A 10580-nucleotide genomic window follows, 5' to 3' on the forward strand; every position below is an offset into this window, starting at 1 on the left:
TTATAGCCCTCCAACTACTAAGAGAAAAATATATTTGAGTAGAAGCTAAAAATATTAGGTGTTCAAGAAAAGGCATTTGGTTTAGTGGTATGATTCTCACTGGGGGTGTGAAATCAACCTAACTTCATATTCGACATTTTATACTCATAGTCCTTCTTAACATCCTCCCATCCCAAGGCTTCATACATACATTTCAAGTGGTATAACAAGGGCATTTGGTCTAGTGTATGAAAGACATTTACCAAGTAAATAAATACATTAAAATAACACAAGTGACACATACATAAACTATGTAATTAATATTTTATTTCTATTATATCTTTCCTTATTTATGAAATAATGAGCCGAGATATTTTTCATTTTCACAATTACTGATGATGAGTAAATAAATACATTAAAATAACACAAGTGACACATATGTAAACTATGTTATTAATATTTTATTTTTATTATATCTTTCCTTATTTATGAAATAATGAGCGGAGATATTTTTCATTTTCACAATTACTGATAACGAGAGGTTTAGGATTTTTGGATTTTTTAATGTAAGAATCGTGGGGATGTAGCTTAGATGGTAGAGCGCTCTCTTCCAATGTGGAAAGTACGGAGATCGATACCTTGCATCTCCAAATGAATCGATCACTAAACTTATGAAATAATGAGATTCCATCTTTCCTTATTTATGAAATAATGAGCGGAGATATTTTTCATTTTCACAATTACTGATGACGGGAGGTTTAGGGTTTTCTGATGTAAGAATCGTGGGGATGTAATTCAGATAGTAGAGCGCTCACTTCTGATGTGGAAAGTACAGAGTTGATACCTTGCATCTCCAAATGAATCGATCACTAAATATATTATTTCTTTTCAATTTTTTCTTATTTACGACATAATGAGTAGGGATAGTTTTTCATGTCACTATTATTGATGACGAGACGTTTAGGATTTTGTAACATGAGAATCGTGGGGATGTAGCTCAAATGGTAGACCGCTTTCTTTGCATGCGAGAGGTACGGGGATAGATACCACGCATCTCCAAAATAAAACTATGTTATTAAATATATTATTGAAAATTATTTCTTTTCAATTTTTCCTTATTCATGACAGGTTAAGTAGCGATATTTCTTCATTTTCACTATTATTGATGATGAAAAATTTAGGGTTTTGTGATGCAAGAATTGTGGGGATGTAGCTTCGCTTAGCATGCGAGAGGTACGAGGATCGATACCTCCCATCTCCAAAAGAAACTATTTATTATTAATATTTTATTTCTATTCAATATTTCCTTATTTATGACATAATATGCAGAGATACTTTTTCATTTTCACAATTATTGATGAAGGAACATTTAGGGTTTTTTGATGTAAGAATTGTAGGGATGTAGTTCAAATGGTAGAGCGTTCATTTCCATGTGGAAAGTACGGGGATCAATACCTTGCATCTCTGATTGAATCGATTACTAAATATATTTTTTTTTTCAATTTTTTCTTATTTAGGACATAATGAGCCGAGATAGTTTTTCATTTTTACTATTACTGATGACGAAATGTTTAGGGCTTTGTGACATAAGAATTTTGGGGATATAGCTTAGATGGTGGAGCACTCGCTTTGCATGCGAGAGGTATGGGGATCGATACCCTGGATCTCTAGATTTTCTTCATTTTCAATATTATTGACAATGGAAAATTTAGGGTTTTATGATGCAACAATTGTGGGGATGTAGCTTATGATTGGAAATTTAGGGTTTTATGATGCAAGAATTGTGGGGATGTAGCTTAGATGGTAGAGCTCATTTAGCATGCGAGAGGTAAGGGGATATCCCGCATCTCCAAAAGAAACTATTTGTTATTAATATTTTACTTCTATTCAACCTTTCCTTATTTATGACATAATTAGCGAAGATATTTTTTCATTTTCACTTGATGATGGGACATTTAGGGTTTTCTGATATAAGTATTGTGGGAATGTAGCTTAGATGGTAGATTGCTTGCTTAGTATGTGAGTGGTACGAGGATCGGATCGTTACCCCATACCTCCAAAAGAAACTATTCGTTATTACTATTTTATTTCTATTCAATTTTTCCTTATTTATGACATAATTAGCGAAGATATTTTTTCATTTTCACTTGATGATGGGACATTTAGGGTTTTCTGATATAAGTATTGTGGGAATGTAGCTTAGATGGTAGATTGCTTGCTTAGTATGTGAGTGGTACGAGGATCGGATCGTTACCCCATACCTCCAAAAGAAACTATTCGTTATTACTATTTTATTTCTATTCAATTTTTCTTTATTTATGACATAATGAATAGCGTTATTTTTTTTATTTTCACTATTGTTGATGACGAGATGTTTAGGATTTTGTGATGTAAGAATCTTGAGGATATAGCTTAGATGGTTGAGCATTTGCATCCCATGTGAGAAGTACTGGATCGATACCATGCATCAACAAAGGAAACGATTACTAAGTATATTAGTTCTTTTAAATTTTTCCTTATTTACGACATAATGAGCGGGGATAGTTTTTCATTTTCATATCATTGATGATGGGAAGTTTAGAGTTTTTTTTATGTAAAATCGTGGGAATGTAGCATGGGAGTGCGAATGTAGCATGGGAGAGATACGGGGATCGATACCTCGCATCTCCAAAAGAAACTATTCGTTATTACTATTTTTTCACTATTATTCATGACGAGACGCTTAGGGTTTCGTGACGTAAAAATTGTAGAGATATAGCTTAGATGGTAGAGCTCGCTTTGCATGCGAGTTGTACGGGGATTGATAACCCGCCTCTCCAAAAGAAAGTATTTAATTTGTTATTATATTTTTTTATTTTCACAATTATTGATGCCCCGCATCACCAAACCAAACTATTTGTTATTAATATTTTGATATTTTTTTATTTTCACTATTATTGATGATGGGACATTTAGGGTTTTATAATGTAAAAATAATGGGGATGTAGCTCTGATGGTAGAGCGCTTGCTTTGCATGCGAGAGGTACGGGGATCGATACCCTGCATCTCCAAAAATAAAACTATTTTTTATTAAATATATTATTTCTTTTCAATTTTTCCCTATTCATGACATGTTGGGTAGCAATACTCATTTTCACTATTAAAGATGACGGGAAATTTAGGGTTTTGTGATGCAAAAATTGAGGGGATGTAGCTCAGATGTAGAGGTACAAAAGGGGATGTAGCTCAGATGTAGCAATACTCATTTTCACTATTAAAGATGACGGGAAATTTAGGGTTTTGTGATGCAAAAATTGAGGGGATGTAGCTCAGATGTAGAGGTACAAAAGGGGATGTAGCTCAGATGTAGAGGTACAAAATTGAGGGGATGTAGCTCAGATGTAGAGGTACAGGGATCATATACTAGTAGTTATACTGCTACAATCTAACAAGCACATAAAGAGAGGACTTATTTAAGTAAAGAAAGCAATCTAGTAGTTATACTGCTACTTATGGAGAGAAAGAAATCGATAAGAGCTTATACTACTTGTAGAGAGGGAATTTGATGAATTCCTCAAAAGATAAGAGCTTATAGGATGGCGGTAGCGTCCCATGCATATGACGTAACTTCTTCACAATTGCAATATCTGACCAATAGCTTCTATCACAATAATATAAAATTTGGGGTCAAAGCCTATATGGGACTGAAAAGACCATTCTCCACACGCTTGTAGATTAAATTATATCTACCACCTCTGAAATTTTTCACGGCAAACCTTCCAACAGCTTGCACTTCTTCATCATTGACATCCTTAATTGGAACTAGATTTTAAGGCAAATCTTCTCCATGACTCACTTTGGAACACTTTTATAGATAGTTTAAACAAACTTACTTTGCTCGTGAATACTTTAGAGTTCAATATTTATAGTTGGAGAACGCTATTCAAATTGATAGGGTCAAATCTTACAACAAAGTGTAATTGAGCCTCCCTCTATTAGGAGATAGCTTCTAATCAAATTCATTAGTTTGGACAATGGTTGCATTGTTTTAATCAAACAACCAAGACTAGTGTACTACCAATAGTATAAACATTTTGTACGTGTATTTTCTTACATATTAACAATTGTATACAAATAATAATTAAATTTATGAGTAGAAGTTTGGATGGAGTTTTATTAAATAAGTAATCTTAAATTATATCTAAAAATATATAAGATTTTTTTTATATACATTTAGGAGAACAAATCAAAGATTCAAGAAGATGTCATTCATGCCATGTTTTAATTTTTATTCTTTCTTGTTTCCCAAAGATTAAAAAAAAAAAAAAAAAAAACAGTTATCCTCTCTCAAATATGGTTCGTTATTTGATTATTTTCTCTTGAGTGAATTTTAAGTGAAACACATTCTTTACCCAAGTAATTACAAGATGCAAGCTTCACACTAAGAGGAATCAAAGTCCCAAGTATCAACGTCCTTTAAGTGTAAATTTTTATTCTCCATCTCAACATAAATTAAACTTATTTTCATGAAGATATCTATTTATAAAAGCAAAATATCTCAGAGTCAGAAAAATAAAAATATGATACCAAAATGATATGGTAACTGTTAGGATTAGATTTGATTGAGTTATTTGGATTATATTTGATCTAGTTATTTGAATTAGATTTGATTTAGTCATTCTTCAATTGGATGAGAGATTTCTCCCAATTCTTCTGATCTTTCCAATTTTCTTTTTCTGTTCCTAACAATTTGGTATCAGAGCCATGCCCTAAACTAGTTAAAACTAGAAGCAACAATCTTCTAAGTGTGTCATAATAAAAGTATGTCGATAGAGAGTCTACTTGTGCAGTCTGCTGGAGGAAGGAGTCAAGGTCGTGGAAGCTTTAGAGGCAGAGGAAGGGGACAAGTCAGACAAACCTTCAACAAGGCCATAGTGGAGTGCTATAACTGTCACAAGCTAGGACATTTTCATTGGGAACTTCAAGCATGGTTGTAACCGGAAAGGGTAATTTACAGCTGGAAGTGAATGGAATCATAATGATAATAACAGGAGTGTTCTATGTGCCAGACCTGAGGAACAATTTGTTGAGTAGTGGTAAATTGCAAGCAAAGAGGTTACCTTTTTGTTTCAAAATGGAACGTGCAAGGTGTTTCATCCTGAGAGAGACTTAATCATGGAGACAAAGATGTCTTTGAATCGAATGTTCGTATTGCATGCTATATCTCAGCTTGTAGCAGCCACTCAAACTCAATTGAAACTTATGGGGAGAAGTGGTTCAAGGTCTCTGTCATAAACTCACCGCTCCAATTCTTATCGCCATAGTCAGAGAAGCAGAAGGGACCCAAGTCCTTCCCCCTATCATTCCACTACCCATTCCAGGAGAAGCAGCCGTTCAAGTTCCCTCAGCCGCCAACGCAGAAGTAGGTCTTCCTCGTTATCTCCTTTCCCCAAATCCTTCAGTTCTAGTCCTAGTTGTGCATCCACTGATCGGAATCATTCCATAGAGAAGCTTAAGAAAGAGGAAGAAGAGAAGAAAAGGCGTGAAGCAGAGTTGAAGAAGTTAGAAGAAGATGCAGCTAGGAGGATGGAAGAACTAATTAATTCAGAAGAAGTTGAAGAAAGGCTTGAGAAAGAGAAAGAAGCCGCTCTTACTGCTACAAGACAAAAAGAAAAACAAGCACGAAAAGAGAGAGAAAAGCTAGATAAAATGCTGGAAGAAAATAGAAGAAGGGTAGAAAAAGCACAGCGACGATTAGTTCTGGAGCTGTAGCCGAAGGAAGAAGAACAATATTGTGAGCTCCAGTTGATTCAGAGACAAAAAGAGGAGGCAGCTCAGAGAACTAGGCTAGATGATAAGAGTTTGAGTTATGTTTTGCTCGGAGTTAGTGAATAGTCAAAAGCTTACAGACTCTATGATATATAAGCTGCAAATTAAAATAACGATATAGAAGCGGCAGATGAAAATAATGATATAGAAGCGGTAGATGAAAATAATGATATAGAAGCGTCAGATGAAAATAATTATACAGAAGCAGCAGATGAAATACTGCAGAGAAAAATATTTCATCTGGCTCTTTGGCTGAAGTAAGCTCTCCTAGCTCGAATAAGGCGAGGAATAAGAGACCACCAGTCTGGATGAGAAACTATGCAATAGGAGAAGTTTTTTTGTAAAGAAGATGATGAAGCTCAGCCATGTTTACCCCTATTGAACCTGCAAACTTTGTAAACTTTTAAGAAGCATTGAAGAGTGAGAAATGGAGGTAAGCCATGGATCTGGAGAAATAAACAGAAATGGCACATGAGAATTGATGTAGTTACCTGGTGGAAGTTTTGTATGAAGTCGTAGATATAAACTGATTACTATTCGTGTTCAATTTAAGGGAGGGATTGTTAGGATTAGATTTGATTGAGTTATTTGGATTAGATTTGATCTAGTTATTTGAATTAGATTTGATTTAGTCGTTCTTCAATTGGATGAGAGATTTCTCCCAATTCTTAGGATCTTTACAGTTTTCTTTTTCTGTTCGTAACAGTAACATGTCATTCTTAAAAAACTTGAACACTGATGTGACAATGATACGTTAATTAAAAAGAATTATGTCAAAAAAATTATCAATTTTATATTAGAGATAAATTCATATAAATAAGTTTATATATTTGTATACTTCAAAAAAGCTTAATGTACGTTTCACTCTCAAAATATATTCAAAGTCAAGTGTCTGATACGATGGATTATAAATTTGTAATGTATCCATTGTATTAACAAGTGTTCAGTACATGCTCAACACGTGTCAGATTAGTGACACTAAGTTATTCCCATGCTTTCTTTACACCCATTTAAAGTAGTTTAAAAACTAGCCTGTCAAATATTATAATTGACTAACTAACAACTTCAATTTTGTGCTTTTAAGTATAGAGAAATAAAATCCATAATTTAGAAAGATAGGTCTAAGAAATAAAATCCTTAAATACTTTTTAGTTTTAAAATAAATTAATTTTTTAGTTTAAAATAAATTGATTTTTTAGTTTTAATTTTAGTCCGAATAAATTAATTTTGATGTGGTGTTATGTATTTTAATAAAATTAATATTAACTTAATCCACAAAAATTTGTATTTTTTTTAATTATAATCTAAATTAATAATAATACCATTGAACTTTGCACTTTATCTAAAAAAAAATACTCATAATTTTTTTATAAAAAAAAATACGGTTGAATTTTCAAAAAAAAAAAAAAAAAAAAAGCTTCAAAACTACTCTTTAACTTTCAAAAGTGTTTAAAAAAAAGAGAGATGGGGAGAAAATTGTGTTCATGGGGAGAAAATTGAAGGTTATTCTAGGGGAAGGTTTTCAAGATTAGTATAAGATCCTGAAAACATAACAAGAAGTAATATCCTAGCTTAAGGTCGCGATTAAGAACCTACTAGTATGCTACTTACTAAGTTCTACTCACTCCATGTTTATCATTTTTTTTCAAGTAACTAAGAGTTGGTCATGGATGAGAGCGACCTTTGGAGTGTGGGCCATGGACTAACCTCTGTTTTTAATCTAGTATTTTTTGTTCTTCTTTTGAGTCTGCTTCTTATTTTGTGTTTGTAACGAGTATGTATATGTAACACCCAAAAATGAAGGAAATTATCTCCCATAAGAATAAGTCACTCGTGAAAGACCCAAAGGATAGAAAGGAAAAAAATTAAAGGATTAAGCAAGAACAAAGGACTTAGTCAAGTCACTGGTGTACCCTAACAAGTGATTTCAAGGAGTTGAATAACAAGTGATTTCAAGGAGTTGAAGGCCTTTTGAAAAGGATTGGAAAGGAAAAAGTAAATCAAAAGGGCAAAAAAGTCATTTTATCAATTATCAAGAATCTTTCCGGATTTGTAATTCCTTATCTAGAAGGAATCTCAAGATTCAAAAAAAGGGGAAAATGATAAAAAAGCGAAGAGAAATTTGTAGAAAAATTATGGATTTTTTGAGAAAATAATAATAAAATATTTAAAAAGTGGCAAATTACCAAAATACCCCTGGAAGAATGGATAATTACAGAAATGCCACTCTAATTTGAATCAAAGCATCTACCGTGACCATCCGAGCAAAATATTTCTTACTAAAATCTCAACTGTCGGATCTCCTCCAAAATTTGATATGATCTAAAACGAACACGCACGGTCATCACATCCAACGACTAGTATTCAAAGCCGAGGTCGGTAAGGCTATGATTGGAGTTGATATCTCCAAAAAATTATCCAGAAAGTTCGATCTCTAAATAACGATGATTCTGGAGCTCTCAATGTCAGTTTAAGCTCCTCCTATAAGGTCGGAAGTAGGAGCAACAATACGAAATAAGAATCGAGAAAGGTCGATCCGTCAATTAAAGGCAATAAGCGTTTAGATTATGGGTCTCCTACTCTCAGATTTCTTCCAAATTCGAGAGCCATCCTCCACCATTTCTCTTCAAACTTATTCCTACAGTTTCTGAACAAGATTACCCACAAGTTCTATGAAGGAATAGAGTGCTGAAAGTGCCAAGAAACCATTCCCCCAATTCAATCTGTCATTGAAGAACTTCAATAAAAACTTGAAAATCCAATCCGAGGATACATGATGACTCGTCGAGCAAGAATGATTTCAATCAGTTTCCACACCTCCAAGGAATTCTTCCATAGAAGACCACGAAGAAAAATAACCTCGAGAGCGTGCCAAATTGAAGGAAATAGGTTTCAAAATTAAATTGGGGCTAAGAGTCAAAATTCCTATCTACGATCTCTTTTCCTTCAAATTAAGGATTCCTCTAGCTTCAGAGGAAGAAGTTGAGTAAACTTGATGAAGGAATCGAGAGTTGAGACGACGTAGAACAAGCTACCCNTATATCGATCCATAGACAATTCACACATATCAATATATATATATGACACGTGCAGAACCACAAGGAACATGTCAACATCAAATATAACCATGCCGATAGTAAGGTCACTTACCTGGTTAGCTTAAGTTGTCGTCACAAATATATCCTTAATGAAAGTTCGATTCCGTCGTTATCCTTAATGAAAGTCCATTGAACTCCAAGTCAATGCCCATGACGTCAGTTTCAAGTTTGAACTTTATAAAATTATTTCTCTAATTTACATTGGCCATTCTTAAATTCTGACATTTCTTGTTAGACAAAATTTGACGGAGTTCCTTGCCCTCTGATCTTTCCTGTTTTATTTTTTTTTAATTATGTTCAACAAAATCTTTTCTCAATCTTCCATCTTCCATCTTCCATCTTCCATCTTCCATCTTCCATCTTCCATCTTCCATCTTCCATCTTCTACTGTAATTATTTTGGAGATATTATTGGCCAATTTTGTTAATCTATCCTTACTTCCAAATCTTCCAAATCTTCCAAATCTTCCATTTTTATCTTTACTTTCATTTTTTTTCTCTTATCGGTTAACAGTATTCTGTATTTCCATCTCTATTTAGTTTTTTTTTTCTTATTTCCTTTGTCTATAAAATTATTGACAACCTAAATCATTGTAACAATTCAAAGATCTAAACAATTCATGAGATCTAAAATATAATCAACTAATTTTAGATTGAATAAAGTTATGCAACTTAATCAACCAATGAGGTATTTACGCTAATTCATACTAATTTTTTTTATTGAATAGTCAGCTTATGCGAATGGAAACAAGTGCGGTGAACATGGAGATTAAACACGTGACCTTCAAATCTTTAGTTTAACACTCTCCCAACTGAGCTATCCCTGCTAACATTAAAAATAAAAGTTCATAAGTAAAGCTATTTCCACTAATTCATTATATTTTAAAAAGAAATAATAATCACTATCCCTGCTAACATTAAAAATAAAAGTTCATAAGTAAAGCTATTTCCACTAATTCATTATATTTTAAAAAGAAATAATAATCAACTAAATTATAAGGTGCCATGAACCAAGTGCGGTGAACGTGGATTGAACACGTGACCTTCAAATCTTCAGTCTGACGCTCTCCCAACTAAGCTATCCCCGCAATCATCAAAAATGAAAATTCATCAGTAAAGATATTTTCGCTGATTCAAAAGAAATAATGACTAATTTTTTATTAAATAGTCAGGTTATGTAAATAGAAACAGGTGCGGTGAACGTGGAGATTGAACAAGTGACCTTCAAATCTTAAATCTGACGCTCCCCAAAGAGGTATCCTCGCTAACATTAAAAATGAATGTTTTTAAGTAAAGATATTTCCGCCAATTAATTGAAATTTTAGAAAGAAATGATCACTAATTTTAGATTGAATAGTCAAATTGTGCAACGTGAACCATGTGTGGTTAACATGGATCGAGCACGAGACCTTCAGATCTTCAATCTAACGCTCTCCCAACTGAGCTATCCACACTAACATTAAAAATGAAAATTCATGAGTAAAGGTATTTTCGCTAATTCATTGAAATTTTTAAATAGAAATAGTCACTAATTTTTAATAAGATATTCAAGTTATCCAACTTGTATAAGGTGCGGTGAACTAGAACACGTTAGGTATTTCGGATAATTCATTGAGATTTCAGAAAGGAATAATGACTAATTTTAGATTGAAAAGTAGAGTTATGCAACTAGAATTAGGTGCGGTGAACGTGGAGA

The 10580-nt window shown here is 33.2% G+C and overlaps 1 non-coding gene across 1 annotated transcript; it reads right to left on the bottom strand.

The window, feature by feature from the left end:
* Positions 1-9899: 9899 nt before the first annotated feature.
* On the bottom strand, positions 9900-9972 carry TRNAF-GAA. Its single transcript has one exon. It is a non-coding gene; the product is annotated as a tRNA-Phe (tRNA).
* Between the last annotated feature and the right edge of the window lie 608 nt (positions 9973-10580).

The sequence above is a fragment of the Cucurbita moschata genome, unplaced genomic scaffold, assembly GCF_002738365.1.
Source record: "Cucurbita moschata cultivar Rifu unplaced genomic scaffold, Cmos_1.0 Cmo_Scf00084, whole genome shotgun sequence".
In the NCBI taxonomy this organism is placed as follows: domain Eukaryota; kingdom Viridiplantae; phylum Streptophyta; class Magnoliopsida; order Cucurbitales; family Cucurbitaceae; genus Cucurbita; species Cucurbita moschata.